This window comes from Falco biarmicus, chromosome 4 (assembly GCF_023638135.1).
Source record: "Falco biarmicus isolate bFalBia1 chromosome 4, bFalBia1.pri, whole genome shotgun sequence".
NCBI lineage: Eukaryota > Metazoa > Chordata > Aves > Falconiformes > Falconidae > Falco > Falco biarmicus.
In genome coordinates, this window is record NC_079291.1 from 6,117,432 (window position 1) to 6,134,473 (window position 17,042).

General features: G+C 44.0%; 1 protein-coding gene and 1 long non-coding RNA gene across 6 annotated transcripts in view; one reads left to right on the top strand and one right to left on the bottom strand.

Annotated features, from left to right (window-relative positions):
• The window catches only part of SATB1 (SATB homeobox 1), a 93,961-nt gene extending 83,702 nt beyond the window's left edge, over window positions 1-10,259 (bottom strand). The window contains exon 1 of one of the 4 annotated variants that reach the window (XM_056335325.1): window positions 10,126-10,259. The gene's annotated coding sequence lies outside the window, so the exon portion shown is untranslated. Of the gene's footprint in view, window positions 1-10,121 lie in introns of all 4 variants that reach the window. The other 3 variants (XM_056335316.1, XM_056335321.1, XM_056335320.1) reach the window with 3 other exon arrangements.
• A 19-nt stretch (window positions 10,260-10,278) lies between these two features.
• LOC130147731 (uncharacterized) lies at window positions 10,279-15,335 on the top strand. Of its 2 annotated transcripts, XR_008821311.1 has the most exons (3): window positions 10,279-10,415; window positions 11,397-11,578; window positions 12,218-15,335. It is a non-coding gene; the product is annotated as an uncharacterized LOC130147731 (long non-coding RNA). The 2 variants fall into 2 exon arrangements; XR_008821310.1 differs by having other exon boundaries at window positions 10,280-10,415; window positions 11,397-15,335.
• The last annotated feature ends 1,707 nt before the right edge of the window (window positions 15,336-17,042 follow it).

Sequence of the window (17,042 nt, forward strand, 5' to 3'; positions counted from 1 at the left end):
TATACTCATGCAAGCACTAGAAGGGAATGCCTGAGTAAGTGTGTAAAAATTAGTTCCTGTTTTAAACACAAAAACTGGGGGGGAACGTTTGTATTTTACATGAACGTAAGAATAGCTGAGTAAGAAGAAACTGAGGCACGCACATGAAGTTACCTAGCAGAGCTTCAGCTGTGAAAGAAGAAATAACATTCGAAACTAATTATTTTCACAGCATCTGTGTTCATTTCCTTAGGATCTCTTCTATATAATTTGTTTCTGGCAGGTTACACAACAAACTCCTTCCTGTATTAGATTTTTTTTCTTCTTCACAAATGTTAATAAGATGCTCATGAGAAATTTTGAAATATTCTGCTCATGAAAAAGATGCGGTGCGTTCTCTCAACTCATTTTTCTTTATAGGTATACAGATGGAAAATCTCTCTGCACCACATAGGAAAATGTGCTGCTTCAAAGGTGGGTGGAGCCAGGTGAAGATATGCTCCAAATGATCGCAGTCATAGAAAAGTAATGTCCAAATCAAGTTACCCCTGTGTTTCTGAAACACGAGACACCTTCAAATACAAGAATCCCTCAACACGCTGGCATGAATGAACTACACAAAAAAACCTGTCAGCTCACACCTAAGCCTGTGCTTAAACCCCTTTTAAATATTCCTGTGTAAAAAGAGGAAGAAAACACATTTAGCTTTTCTTAATACCAACCGATTGATGCTGTGGGCATATCACAAAGGGTTATTGTATTTTTAGCTTGATTGTGGTCTGGGAAAATCTTTCCATGACCAAAAGAAATATTATGCCCAGTCCATACTGAACTTTTTAATAAAAAGCAATCTGCTTCGTTGTCAAATGATTGAAAGAAATTGAATTAATGCCTTTGGAGGGAACGCCTATATTAAGTATCACAATCACAAGAATGCGTGTATATGCACATATGAATATATATACAGTCACAGTCTACCCTGTTGCTTTAATGTCATAACACTATAGGCCATAAGCAGCTGAAGGCAGAAGTGAACTCACACAATTTAAAATATCATGCTGACACAATTCTAAGGTTAAACGATGTTGTGTAACTTACTGGAAGATTAAATGCTGGCTTCATCATAGGACAGTTTAGCCCTAGAAAAGGAAGGCAGTATAGAAATGCTAGCAGACAAACAAATTAAAAATAGTAAGTTATAAACAGGGGAAAATGAGTTTATGCCACACCAACAAAACCAAAAAGAAACAAAAAACCCCAAACCCAAAAAGCAAAAAAACACAAAGATGCTTGAAAAGCAGTATGCTATGTTAGATGTTTATCTATACATAAGAGACAGGTGTCACAAAAACAAAACAAAAAAATCACGAAGCTAAAGAGAAACTTTAACTCACCAGTTTCCATCTGTTATATCTGAATTCATGCATAATTGATTATCCATGACTGGTAAGTTCTTTTTTTTCACTAGCCTAACAGAGTTTTCTAAACATTATGTGTTAAATCACCACCAAAGTAAAGGGTGTTTGAGAAACCGTAAGGGCAGAATAAAATTTTTTTAATGAAAAATAACATGTCAGTTAATAATAGAGCTGACCTATGTTTAAGAGAGAAATTTTAATCATGTGCATATTAAATATTAATAACCTATTCTGTTATTGTTATAATAAGGTTAAGTAAGCTTCTCCATGCTTAAGGAAAGAGAAAAAGTAGGAATATGTAACAGTGAAAAAAACCACTGAGAAGCAGAGACATAAGGAAAATGTGTCAACAATAAACAAGAGGAAATGAGAAAGAAGGAAAAGATGAAGGTGGAAACTAATCTGTGTGTGTCATTATGACTGCCAGAGTACTGGCAAAGAAGCAGCATCCTTTTATTTCAATTTTAATCATTTCTGAATTTTAATACCCTGCTCCTTTTGTAATTCTCCTGGCATTCCCTATATGCATCCATCCCAGCCAAAACACCAGTGTAAATTAAATGGCACGCAACCACACCACTGATGTAGTTCTCCCAGCAGAACCAACTGAGTGACCAAAAAGCAGAGAAGGTATGACGACTTTGTGTCCCCGTAGACCACTGGCCAATTAAGTGACTTAATGTTCTTCAATTCCTTTAATTTTGAAAAGAAGGGCAGTGGTTAGGTAACCCAGCAATATAGAGCCATTAAAAAAAAATAAAGCAAGCCAGTAGTAATACAATAATCAGTGACCATCAGGGCCTGGAAAAATGAGTTTGCTCTCACTGGCACTAAGGAGCATCACATGATTATTTAATTACAGCTCTAATTTTTGTCTCGTGGATGGCAACATATCAACAATTAATAGGGCAAATAGAGGAGACTGCATTTTTAAAGAGACAGAACCTATATGAAATACAGCTTGGAAATGCAATTTATCAGACAGTATAATGTTTCTTAAGGCATATCTGTCATCATGCTACACATACAAAAAAAATGCTACTGGTTCAATTTTCTTGCACGGTATCTATAAAATTCTTCTGGAATGCTTAGAAAATAAAAACTACATCTATGAGTATCCTAACTGTCGTTTTAAGTGGCAATGCAGAAGTCAGTCTCTCACAGGACATGCAGTTCCAATAAAGTAAGCAGTGGAATCACAAGTTTTGAATATAAAAATATTATTATGAAATTATTACATCCTTATCTTAAAAATATCATTAAAAAATTCTTCAGGAATGGACAAAAGGTTATGGTATTCAGTGAGTCAAGTGAAGAAAAGAAAAAAAGAAAAAGTCAATAAAATACAGTCAATGGGACAGAGATTGATTTTGATTGATTGATTTTACTGTGAGATTTTCTTACAAAGCATACTGAAACTAAGGGCTCAACACCAATGTTGTACCATTCCTGCACGCTACTGCTAGTTAAGAAGTGAAAACCAGAACCCGCAAGAGGACATAAATATGATCGATCGAAAATCTCTGCTCTGAAATGGTTGGATGCGGTTCCATTGTGCCTCGTCCTGCAACGACCGCAGTGCAAAACACGGGGAACTGTGGGAAGTTCAGTATGTGGAGGAGCACTTCTCGCAAGCTGCACAATTATAGGAATCTGCAAATGTATCAAAAGAAAACCTCTATTTTATGCACCTGATCTTTCTTGCAAATGTACTCTCTTTTCCGCAGCAATGTGTGGACCAAGTTACAAACCCCATAAATTTACATTATCCAGAATGTGATTCTGACAATATTCAATATGTGACATGGCAAGCTCCAAATTTCCTCTAAGCACTAAGCTGTACATGTGAATAACCTACCAAACTACTCTTAGATTTTTTTAATCTTACTTCTCAATATAGAACTTAAACGTGTTTTTTTTCATTTGGTATTCTAAAATCTATCCTTTGAACAAGCAAAGAAGCACTGAGTTTGGGCCCTTGCACAGAAAAAAACCCAAACCTCAACAACCCTGCTAAAAGCCAGTTTCAGTATTATTGCAAAAAGAAGTGTAGCAGAAGAAACACTATTACATTGTGCCCCATTCCTCCCCAAAATTCTGTAAAATTAAGTTGTTTTCATTGAAGACATGAACATTCTGGATTGGAGATCTTAATCTATAATCTTAAAAAGAAAGCTGGCAAGCAAGAGCTTGTATGTAAAATTATATATCATTCTTTTTATGCACTGGTTACTATACAGATAACATGTCTCACAAAGACTGTAATTAAATGTCTAGTGCAGAACTAACACCAAAAAGCATACAGTATTATTATATTACAATGAACTCTTAGAAGCTAAAACTGTCATTTTTTAAGTTTTAAGATGCCTTTAATTATTCTTGAGACTTCTTACATTTATCAAGGAGGCCCACCTATGATGAGACGTGTTAATGATTTAAAAATCTTTCTAATATGGCTCTCCACAAAAATATTAATTTAATCTTTGATTATAAACATTTTAAAACTCACTCTGCAATTTCTCTCCACTTTGTTTTTTGCCTTTGGTCTTTCTGTGAGTTTGTGCACACACAGACTCTCTCTCCCCTCCTCTCTGTCTGTCTTTTATTCAATGCATTGCAATTGGGAATACAGGGCATGTATGATATTTAGAATTTTTCTCCTGCTCATTGAAAACGTTTTTGATTACTTGGCTGTTACAAACAGAGATATATTCTAAGCGCAGTAACTGAAAAGGAAATATCTTTGCTGTACCTTTGCATGTGGGTTTGAGTTTAGAGCAGCAATGCTTTGCACTTGTGCTGTACCATGCTTTCTGCTTTAGGACTGAGTTACAAATATAAAGAAATATTTAATCCTTCGGTGTTCTATGAAACATATATATATATATTAGTAATTTTATATGTGGATAAATAAGCCAGGGGCATATTGAGGCTGCATTTATAGAGGGACTGTGTGCTGCAGCTTCCTTTTCTTTCATATGAAGTTGTGAGTGCTAGGTATTTTCAAAATCAGGGTTACGGCATTAAGGATTGCAAATGTGGCGCGGTCAGTTTTTTACCCAAGATCACACATTTTTGTCAGGGCTCAACCAGAACCAAGAGTCCAGACACCAGAAAAGATTACGAGACAATCCTCCAGGCATACACGATCTGAGTGCACCACCACTTCTTCTAGTGAGCAGCAAGTGGGACGACACACAAATGATTGCTGCTGGCCAAATAAATCCTGTCAGAGCAGGATCCTGGGAAGATGAGATGCACTCGAGGTTTAAAGCACCTCCCTCATCTCCTCAGGTCATATCATGTCACACTGTGCCAAGGGAAAGAGATAGAGCAGATAGTCGCTGGGAGTTACGCAAGGCCAACACAGCCGATAGACAGACGTGGCCCATCCTGATGTTCTGCGCCCAGGTGCAGCTGGGGTGACTGAGGTCCATCGGCAGGCGAGCAGATGCTTCTTGCCGATCCAACCCGCAGTTCACGACAGAAAAGCACAAGCTGGCGAGAGTTAACTCCTGGGAACCTACAGCTGTGGAGACCTGTTTTCAGTGATGCCTTACCACAGCTCAGAGAACCTAGCTCAGGCTCTGGTGAAAGGGAGCCTCCTTACAGCCTGTCCTAATCCCAGCATACACAAATGCACACAGTCTCACAGGAAAATTGAGCTCCGAAGAGATCGCTGCGTACTGGTGTCCTAAATAAATGCTGAAAGGTGACCTTGGCATAAACAGAGTGGTAGCGTGTCCCTCCGCCTGTCTGAACACCTAACGCTCATCCCTTACAAGAACTGTAAAAACGAAGGTCTACCAACCTCGGCAGAGATACACCAGTGTGCATGGGAGGAAAGTCAGGCCCAGCAAGTTTAAAAGGAGATATTTACAATTCAGATGGTCCCTGAGGTGTGTTACTATGCTCTACTCCTGTACTCTACTATTACTATGCCGTTCCTACTACACTGCACCAGATTACGCAGATTGAGTAGATTACAGCTGGTGCAGGGCACAAGGACCAGAGCAGAACACATGACCAAGATCAGTACCGGTAAATCTCTTTAAAATTAATCTCTGTCATGACTTACACCTACTGAGAGCAATGCAGTGCAGAAACCATTAGGAAGTCGACATTTGCAGAGCATCAAAATGGACATCAATTAAGTAATGAAGCGTTGGTGATAACTGTGGTAAACGTAGATGCCACAGGATGGCAAATGTTGGAAAATACCTGCATTTTTTAAGGGAACATGATAGTATACCCTTTTTGAAGTGACACAAGTTGTGATGAGGGCTGTTGAGAGTTCATGATGCTGCTCACATGGAAACTGACATACAAGCTAACTTAATGTTAAGTATAATAATTTCAGAATCTGAGGAAAAAATGGGCCTCCCAGGTAGAGGTTATTAATGGAATCTTCCGACGGAGAATTTAGGGAAGCTTTCTGCAAACTGTAGGCTATTCTGACTGCAGCTATCTTCAGTTCAAAAGCCAGCTACTTAGATGCATTAGTCCAAGATTACAAGTAACATCAATAGCGTTTTCTGACACAGACTTTTATAAAGTTGCAAAATTTCCGTAAAACAAGCAATAAGAACTGGAAGTTACTCTTTAACCATCAAACTGTTTTACTTTTTTTTTTTTTTTTTTTTTTTTTTAGAATCAGTAGCAACTTTGTGACAACCAAAGTTTAAAAAATGCACTTGATTGCATAGTGACAGATTTGCAGAACATTTTTCATCACACACACATATGTGCTTTCAGTTATTAATAAAATGCTTCTGCCCTTAATCTGCCATTGCCTGAATATACAATTTCAGTGACTTGGATAGACAAATACTGTTAAGGAATTCTGTTTTCCCTGTTTGAGATGCAATTCAAATACACCAAGTAAAACTGAATGCTATGTCTTTAAAACTGGCTTCTGCATGCCACAGAAAGGAATACCGAATCACTTTTCTATTAGGTTCCTCTTGGAGTGGAATGATAACAAAACTTTCTCTTCTTCTCACCCCCCCCATTCCTTTTTTCCTCATTTTAAACAGGGAAGAGCCAGCTGCCCTGGATAACACCACAGGTAGATATTAAAATGGAGACAGTCATTATTTAGTGGCGACAGGAATACAAATACATGCACTAACCTATAAACTGGTGTTTACTTCAGGAAAGTAAGTCATATTTTTCCTCTGATTGCCGTGCTGTCAGTTTAATGCAGCGTAAATAAACAGTAGGTGCATGATAGCTTTAAGTAGAAAGTGTTCATTCCACAAGAGGAACAGATTACTGAATCCTGATGCTTATAATGGCAAAAGCAGAACTTCCATTTTACCTGAAAATATAGCCCCCCATGTGAAGAGACTTGTGGCTTTTCTATTAAATTAATTTGTCAGAATTCTATGAAAAATACTACGTACTCAAAGAACTTTACCAAAAACATTCATTTTTGCAGCCCTCCACTTGAACCATTTGAAAAAAAAACAAAAGCCAATCACTCCTCTGTAATTTCATCATCCCATCGCTCTAAATGAAAGCTTTATATAATCAACCTAATATAACAGAAAATAAAATGATATATAGAATTGCCTATACTTTGAGTTATTTTGTTCTTATAAATATATTCCCTGACTGAAAGTAAAAAAAATCCCCTTTGGAAAAAGCAATGATTTCAGAGAAGATTGTATATACACTCTACATCTATTAACATAAATTATAAGAAAGTAAAATGTTCCAGATGTGTTTAAACTGTTGTAGAAGGAAAGTTTGTGGCTTCACTGGATATATATTAAATATACCTAGAGAGAGCAATGGCAGTTATATACAAGAAGGCAATATAATGCTTCAGTAGTATCTATGGTAAAATAGCGTAGTTCCTAGAAATATGACTGAAACGTTTCAGAAATCCTATTTCCTACATTTCTAATCCAGAAATCTACTTTTAACATATTTCTTCTATATATTGTAAAGTATTTTATTAATAAAATAATCTCCTATATTTTCCCCCCCAAAATACAGCTGGAAACCTTAAGAAGGACTTCAAATTCATCTGATGATGTCTAGAGTAAAAAAACAGGTGACAATAAAAACAGGTGACAACACTTCCAAAAACTGAGTGGTTGATACAATTAAAAGATTTGGAGGTTTTTTTCCCTAAGAACACCAGACTTCAGCTGATCATCATCTAAAGGGCAGTCACACACATTTAAACCCTTCCCTGTCCCAAACCCGAAACGTGGGATGAGTTAGTGCTTATTCAGGACTTTCCTACCCTGCAGAGGTTTTTGCACGGGAGGGGTGGCCGTGCCCGCAGTGCGGGCAGGACTGAGGGTGGCGGTGGCCGTGGGATGCTGGCAGGGCTGCAGGCAGGGCTGCAGGCAGGGCTGCAGGCAGGGCTGCAGGCAGGGCTGGTGCTGCCTGCCCTGCCTTGGGAGGCTCGGCGAGAGGGCAGGTGCTCATCAGCTGACCTGCTGGGCCTAGGCTGCAAACCCCAAAGGTGCCCTGCTCGTGCACAAGCTCGGGCTGTCGTGACAGACCCTCTGCGTCTCATCCTGCCAAAGCACCGTGTCCCAGCAGCGAGTCAGAGATGGACTTGCCTGCCTTCACAGTGCTTTCTCAGGAGTGTGCAGCAGTAGGTTGGGACTCACGTGTATCACTAAAATAACAGGAGAGGAGAAACTGCGAGAGCTACTTTCCTATTTGAAGTATTAAGAACAAAGAATATAAAAAGGAAACGGCCAGTTTTTCAAAGTGTACGCACAACCAGCATTCCATTTAAATGTTTTTTGTTCCAGTCAACTCTTTTGCATACAAAGGGCTTATTTATTACATATTTGAACTTGTGGGAAAAGGGAAGGAACGCACTGATTCCTGAAATAACTCTACAGTCTTTTTGGAGACTTCACTCTTCTGTGCTCTTGTCCTACTCAGAAGAGTTTTATTCCAGGGATGCAGGAATTCCTTGGAGTCAGTTGTTTCTTTTCCACTAGCTGTTTGCATTCAAGTGTGGGCACACATAGCATACTAGCCAGTGTTTTTAATTTCTCCTCTGTTACCTTATTATGTGTGTGTGTGCTATCTGCTCAGACGCATGCTTATACATGAACACATTGCACTTGCTGCCTGCTTGTTTTGTTACCTACTCCACGTTATTACACATTTCTGTGCAAACCATTGCTTCGACTTGAAAAGCAAGGTAATACCAGTAACAATCTCACAGAGAAAATGAATGAGAAAATGAGCGTAGTACAAAATTGCTAAAGAGCATATAGGAATACGGGATTGAGAAGAGCACTCTCAAATTCTACAAACAGCGCTGCACAGTAATTAGAAGATAGAAATTGCAGAGAACATCCTACATTCACGTCTTTACGCTTACTGTTTCAAGTTGTTTTTGAATAGTGCGCCTGATTTGACACATTTCTATCTGGTGATTGTGTTAAATGCTTGAAGAGATAGTGAAATATCCAAGCATTCCTTGTGCTAACTACAGCTGAAATTTTACACTTATTGTAACCTTTTCTAACAATGTGAGAAAAACAGAGTAAATATATTAAATTTGTTTCACAACAGATGCTTAGGTTGTTAATATTTAAGATGCCTATTCATGCTATTCCTGTCTGCACATTTGTCAAAAATGTAAGCTTGAATGCTAATGTTTGCCAGCAGACTACAGCAGACAAATATATGAATGCACTGTGCCGAAATAATATAAAGTAGAAGTAAGGGACGGCCGCTAACTCCCACCCAAGTAGCAGGGACCGGAGGGAAAGGGGCACTACGGGCTCGTACGCCCGGGAGTCTCTGCGTCTGAATTTGTGAATTCTTCTCACAGAAGCGCTGCGCTCGGTGGGACCGGCGGCAGCCCGCGGAGAGCCTGCCTCAGCTTAAACTCATCGCAGCTCAGGAGCTGGTGCGAAGTGTCGCATCCAACTTGGTTTTAGCGAAGTTTCTCTCGCGGTCCGGGAAGCCCGAGGCTGGCGGAGGGAAACTCCGGCCCGGGCAGGTGCCCGTCAGGAGCGCTCCCCCGGGCAGCCGGCGCAGCCGGCGACAAAAGGACGGCGGTTTGAGGAAAACCTCGGGCGGCGGGTGTGGAGACGGAGCGGAAAAATCAAAAATAAAATCCCGGAGCACAGAGGCGAGTTCCTGGCACCGCTCCCCGCGGCAGCGGCGGGTCGTGCCGCGGGCGGCCGGGGGGGACGTGCCACCCACCGCCACGGGCGCGCCCCCGGCGGGGCGATCCGCGCCCGCCCGCGCAGCCCCCGCGCCCCCCGCCGCGGAAGCGCCACCCCGCGACCCCCTTCCCGCACCCGCCCCGAGCCGCCGCTTCGCCCCGCGCCCCCCGCCGTCGGGGGTGCTGCCGCCCCGCCGCCCCGCGCCCGCCGCTGCCGGGAGGCGCGCGGGGCCGGGGAAGAAGTTTGCCAAACTTTCCGGGGTTTCGGCTCTCCCCCGGCCCCCGCTCCCCCCGCTCCCCCCCCGCGTCGGCGGCGGGCGAGGCGGCGGCGGGCAGGGGAGCGGAGCGGGCCCGGCGGCCGCCCGCGGCGCGGCGGCAGGTGTGAGCCCGTGGCGGCCGGGAGGCTCCGGCAGCGGCAGCGCCAAGCGGAGCCCCCCGCCCCGCGCCTCCCCCCCGCCCGCCCGGGTCGGCACCGCCGGCCGCGGTAAATCACGGCGGCGGGTGCCCCCGGCACGGCCCCGTCCCCCCCCGTCCCCGAGGAGCGACGCCGAAGGAGCGGGACCGACTCACTCATGGGAGCGCGGCGGGCGAGGCCGGCGACACCTCCGGCTTCCGAGGCGCCGGCGAAGTTAATTGCACTGAAGTTCAAGTTGTCTTTTCACCCATCAGGAGTGGGCGTTTAAAGGAAGGAGAGCGAGGAGGAGGAGGGGGAGGGGGAGGGGGGAGAGTCTCTCTCGCTCTCGCTAGCTCTCGCACACACACACAGACACACACAGACACACACACACCCGCCCGCTCGGCTCCGCTCCCGAGCTGCCTCAGCAAGGAGGAGCCCGGACGGAAAACACCCGGGCAGCAAGGTACCGGCGTGGGGCAGCCCTGCCGCTGGCTGGCCGTGTGCGTGTGCGTGTGCGTGTGCCTGTGTGTGTGTGCGCGGGTGTGTGTCTGCGCCCCCCCCCGCCCGCTGCCGCGTACGGCCCTTTCGGGCGGGGAGGTGCGCGCTGCCCCCGGGGAGGGGGCGGCGGTGCCGTCGGGGCAGCGCGGCGGCGGAGGCCGCGGGGGGGCCGGGGGGGGGGGCGCCGCCGCCTGCTCCGCGCCTGCTGCCTCCCGCCTGCGCGGCGGCGGGGGGCTGCGGGACACACGCACACGCACACGCACACACACACAGACACACACCCCGAGCGGCGGCTGCGTGTGCGCCTGTGTGTGTGCGTGTGTGTGTGCGCGCGTGTGTGCGCGTCGTCCCCGCCCGCTGCCGGCCCCCGGCCCCGCGTGGCGGTGGGGCTGACTTGGTGGCACTGCCGGGGTGGGGGTGTGTGCGTGTGCGCGCCCCCCCTGCCGCCCCCCCTGCCCTGCGAGAGGGGCCTGAGCCCTCCTCCGCCCTCGCGTTTCATTCCCCGCGCACGGCGCGCCCGGCCCCCTCCCCGCTGCCCCGCGGGCCCCCTCCCCGCATCCTTCCCCCGCTCCTTTATGTCCACACCTGCCCCCCGCCCCCGCCGCTGCTCCCCGCGCCCCGGCGCGGGCCCCGCTCGGGCGGGCAGCGCCCCGCGGCCGCCGGCCATTAGAGGCGGCTGAGGCCGAAGCTCCGCGACCGCGCCGGCGGCCTCGGCGGGACGGGGATGCCCGGGGCGAGGGCGGCATCCCCGGGGGTCGCCGCCCGCCGCTGCCCCGGCGGGGCCGTGTCCCACCGCGCATCACCGGCGGCTCGCGCGCCGGTGGCACCACGTGCTCCGCAGTAACGCGGGCTGAGAATTGCCTTTATTCGTGTTAACTTCTCCTTGGGGAGGGACTTGTTCTCTCCTCTTTTGTTTTTAAGCCCTTTCCCATCCTCGCCGGTACAGGGTATGGAAGTGCAGTTCCCGGAGAGTGAACCTGGCGATGGAGCGCAGCTCTCCCCGAAACCTGAGGCTGTTTCGCTCCCTAGGAGACTGAGAAGAGGGGACCCTGGATGTCAGCCCAATCTCCGGGTTTTGTTTGCCTTGATTTGAGGCAGATTTCCTCATTCAGCTCTGGGAACTGACAGGTACTATTCCTGCAGGTGCTTTTGCATGTCTGGGAAACAAGACCAAGACCTTGAGGTCCATACCTCAGTGCTTTTCCTAGTTAACCAGTGGTACGCCCTTCCACTAATTGCTTTTAGAAAGTGCAACCTTGTAGCACAGTTATTGAATAATCATTAATCCGTGGAGGATACACAAGCCCAAAGGTTAATAATAGGAATAACAATTAATAATATTGACCTTGCCAGTGGGGAGAGTATTTTTGTTATAGTTATTAACAGGCACTCCTATTTATACTATATACGGTGGTGTAAATTTGGACCCCATATGCTGAGTGCCGAATTACTGCAGCAACACCAGAAATTAATTTACCCCATTATCTCCATGTTATCAGGCCTCTGACTTTTTCTCCCTTTAAAATGTATCATCCACTACTCTCATTTTAAATAGAAATGCTAAGTCTTTAATCAATTGTGACATTTCCACTAGAAAATAACATCGAGCTCTCTTATACAGATAAAAAATTATTTGCCTGCAGATGATTTGTTGTAGCGCTTTGGACCGGTTCATTTCTCAGAGAGGACTTAGCTTTTTATGGTCTTTAGGTACCACAGGGCAATAAACAGAAAGTCAGTACAAACGGGGCATTCTCACTTTTATAGGTCCAACTATCCGCACCCTAGAGCTGCCTCCTCACATAGCTACTGAGACTGACTGACTGACTCACCAGCATCCTTCTGTTGTCAAAGACCCATCTCCTTTATTTGTATCTTCTGACTAGCTGGTCAGTAAGTCCTAATAATAATCATGTTTCACGTCTCAGAAATCTAATAATCAAGTTACTCATTCTCATAAATTGCAGCTAAGCTATTTGTGTTAGTCACATTTTATTCCCACTTTAAAGGCAGGGAAACTGAAACAGGAAAATTAACACATTTGCCTGAGGCCACACATGGATTTAAGAGTAGATCCAGGACTGGAACTGAATTTAGACCAAGCTCCCTCTTAAAGATGCTCAAGTTCAATATGGAAAAGGCTTCTTAAAAAAAAAAAAAAAAAAGTAACATAAACCTTACTTTTTGTCAGTTTTGTATATTAGTCAAAATACACATCCCTTTTTTTAGATCACATTTCCTTTCCTAAAGATGAGATTTATCCAGCTTTTTTAAAAGTGTGGTGATACCTTTCAACTACATAGGGCCGTTTACTTTGGAAACAAGAAACATTTAATATGAGATTGTGAGCTGTAACAGGAACAGAATTGCTCATTATTAGGTTACTGTAAACAGTGTTTGCTGGATGTTATGTAGTTCCAGGCCAACAAAATATAATGAGCAGTCCATCATTAGTATAGATAAGGTGCTGTTGCTTACTTCGTGTGCTTCTGTTTTCACCATCATGCTCCTTCAGTGCTTTTGGTATCAAAATACTTAGCATGGGTCTAAACACTGAAAAACGTACGGGGCAACCACATACTGCTGCTGAGAGTTATGATTGATACCATTAAGCAGAGAGTTTTACCAAGCTGTGTCACTCAGATCAATGAAACAAGATGTATATTGCTGGACTTGTAGCTGTGGCATGTCATCAAAGCGATGTTATGGTATGACTGAGCGCAGGTGGCATGCCTAAAAAGCAGGTGTACAATATAAATTTCCTATTACTGACACGTAGATACTTCCTCTTCCGCAATGTCCACCCCCAGATGCTTGCTTGCCCAACCTTCTACAGGAACTACAGAAAGTCCTGCTCATCCTGCTCATCCCTGATGGCTGGAATTGTACAGTCAAAACCCTATACAGAATAAATGTTCACATATTTTTTTATGTATTTATGCTGACAGCTCCATTTTGAGCATTTTTAGAGTCCTGATTTGAGGGAAGTGGGTGCAAATCTTATTCAAATAGTCATTCTCCAATACCATTAGCATTACCTGCCAAAAATGAAAGTGCCATATGAATCACAGTGAGCCACTCATGAATTTGTGGATTAGAGCCTGCCAAGGAGCACCAGAAATCCACATGATTTCAAAGTGCTATGAGTTTTAGGGATTTGCACAACTTGTAAAAGTACATTTATCCAGGAACCATCTTATGGATGACCCATCCTATAAGGACTACAGACACAGCCAATTCAAGTGAACGACAATATTAACTGAAAATACTTCTGTTCAAATCTTTCTCTTTCAAGTGAGGTAGTGAAAGTTGTGGTTCTGCTAATTGAAACTGTCAGAGGCCCTTCCTGAGGTGCCCCTTACTGAAGTGCTGCTGTGACATAGAGATGTGGAAATACGCCTTTGTGTGAGAAGAGCTATCAGATCCTCTGGGAAATATCACAGATGCTTTCCAGTTCCTTTCAGACATGTAAATATCTTTATCTTTAGACAGGAGTAGAGAGGGGTGGGAAGTGCAGCGAGGAGTGGAGTGGGGTTAAAAGCACCCACATAAATCCAGGAACCAGATAAATACCTGTGGGGTTTTTTTTCTGTATCTGATATTAGCTGGGGCTTGAAATGAAATGTTCATTATTAAGAAGAAATGCTGCATGGACGTGTGCATACTTGAGAGTTATGTTGACCCATGGTTGATAGAGAAGGCCATCTTCTGCCTGAAATTACAGATGGCCAGCAGAGCTTTCAGTAACGCTCAGAACGCTTAGGTCATTCTCCAGTAATATGTATCTAACCAAGTATGGTTTATTTCCAGCTTGTATATGGCTAATGCTGTAGCAGTGAAAAACACTACATGTTTCTTCTTATGATTGCTTGCCTTCTTCATGGTTTGCTTTAAGCTAAGCACATCAGAAACTGAAAATAACATTTGCGTCTTTTTTTCCCTCTTAACATATAAAAACAGCAGCCTAAGTTTTGTAATCTATTTTTATGTTAGTACTTGTGAAACATAGCAAAAAAACCTGCTTACCAGCACGGGCTACACAGAGCTGTCTCAGCACCTTGATGAAATGTTAAGACTTGGTTTGAATAACTATATTCCAACAGGTATTAGTGTTATCTGTCAGATGAAAATGACGCTGAACGACTACAACGAGGCTGGAGTGGCTTTCTGTGCATGTTTTAAATGCAAGTGGCCATTACCACAGTGGTACCATAATGGTGGCTCAGTGGAAGACACTCGGATAACTTTTTCGGAATGTGGCTGCTACTTTCACTGCATTTCTGTAGTCTTTTGATTATTCTACTCTTTGTTGGTTAGACACCAATCTCCTGAGCTTAGGCCTATGCCACCTCACTACCTGAATGTTTTTCCTGAAAATGTGTTGACTGAAATGTGCATCATGTCAATAGTAACGAATTCATCTGTCTGTCTCCACACTGGCTTAAGTTTCTTCCAGTCATTCATTAAAGGTTCATGTTTACAGGCCCTGATGCTACACAGTACCTCAGTCCATTCAGCTTCTCTCCAAGGTGACAACTATTTTCTGCTCCACATCTCTGTTACAGGGCATCTTTTGATTACCTAAAATTGTAAGCTGCACCCTGTACGTTTCCTTAAAACATCTGCTTTACGGAAGAGAAGATCAACTTGTTGCAGGTTCATCAGTGACATCAGGCTCACTTCTCTTTTGCCTGACTGCCCTCTCCATCTTCTTTCAGTCTAAATTCATAACTTTTGAAAGGATTGAAGGAGTTGTTTTATTATTTGTGTGAACCACTTTTCCTGCACATTGTCTGTTCTGCTTTTCTCCTTCCTCTTGGTGTCTGGTTCGCCTTGGCTGCTTTTAAAAATTCTGTTGCCTCTAGTGAGGGACTGCCAGATTAAACCAGTGAAGAGAAACCAGGTGACTGTCTACTTTCACAAATATAGGTTGTGTATAATAAATTCAGGTTTTACATCTATGCAAATTAAAATCATCATATGATTCTGACTACATGCATTTTTTATCAAATATGGCATATATTTCACAAATTATATTTAACTTATAGTCATGTTGCTATTCTGAATACCTAACTAGGAGTTACAAGGTGTGCCACTAGATCTTAGTAAATGGGCTTATGTAAACAAGAAATAAGAGAAAATCACCTTTTTTTCTTGTATTCCTGCTAAGTGCGGTGGAAAGGCTTTTCCTGCTATTACATATAGAGAGAATATAAGCACCTCACCACTGAGTTGCTTACAGACACAAGTACCTCTTGTTATTAGAAGTGTAGAGATTTTGTAAAAGCCTCTGCAGAACATGCCCAGAATAAGGAAGTTTTAAAGCAATGTGTCTTTGGTCTGTAGTCTACCATATCTAGTTAGTAAGGCCTTCCACTAATGCTTCTGTATGGAGTGCAAGACATTAGTCACAATGTCAAACCAAACATTTTACTTACGCAAAATTATATCTTCACCTTAGGAATATTGTGAAGTGAGAACAGGATTTAGCACAATTCTTCCTTCAGGGTTTATTGACAGACAGGGCAGTTTTAGTTTAAAGCCCTAAGCCCTGCAATATGATTCCCAGCCATAGGTGCACCACACTTTGAATAATCAATCTGTCAGCTGAGCTATGACAAGGATTATGCTGTGAAGGTAACAACTCAATATTTTCAACGTTAAGTGTCCTCACTAACTGCTGCTGGTTGGTCGGGTTTTTTTTCATAAATAAAAATAAATTTTGGTGAGCGCAAAGATGTCTCTGTCAGTACTTGCATTTTGGTCAATAAGAGGGTCTGGATGGTGTGAAGAGTGGGGCTTGGGTAGAATTCAAGCATGTGAAAAAACAGGTGTGATTCCGAAAACCTCTGCCGAGCAGTTGCCTAAACCTCAAAGAACTACGTTTGCCTCTCATGATTCATGCCTTGGATTAATTCCTTTTCCACCTGGGACTCCTGAGCTCATGCGCAAGTCCTCTGGACCCCAGGACTGTGACATTCCTCCACCCAAGTGTCCCGGTTGGCTTGACCTCCTGGCCGTTCCTGGAGCATGCCACAGACTGTCAAGGTTCCTTGACAAAGTGCAGCAGGGTCACAATGGGAATGATGGCACCTACTCCCAGGACATTTTTGAGGGGGGTGTTGTGTGTATTCTGCAACAATTTAACAGAGCGAAGACAGAAATAATCCCAAGAAAACTCGGTGTGTGCCCCAGCCCTGGGAATAACCTAAACATTAGATTATGATCTAAGGAATCTTGAATTTGTTTGTGCTCAAGGGCACTGTTTCAGCAGAAGGGTCGAGACAGCCTTTTCTAAAATAACCATCAGCCTGATGGTCAGAGCCCTCCCTGGGGTGAGAGGAGTTGTGAATTGGGGCCTTTCAGGGCATGAGAGATGAATCCCATGATTGCCTGAGTGCTCTAATCACAGAGTCGTTATATTGAGGGAGATGGGAAGCTGGCTTCTCCTCCAGCTATGTTTTAATAAAACATAAGTTTTGAAGGAAAGATCACAGGAACCTATTTTCATAAAAAGAATCAGGGTGTAGATGCTGAGTGGATGGAGGCATCTCTCAGGACAGCCCTGGATAGAGCCCTGTCTTTAGAGGTA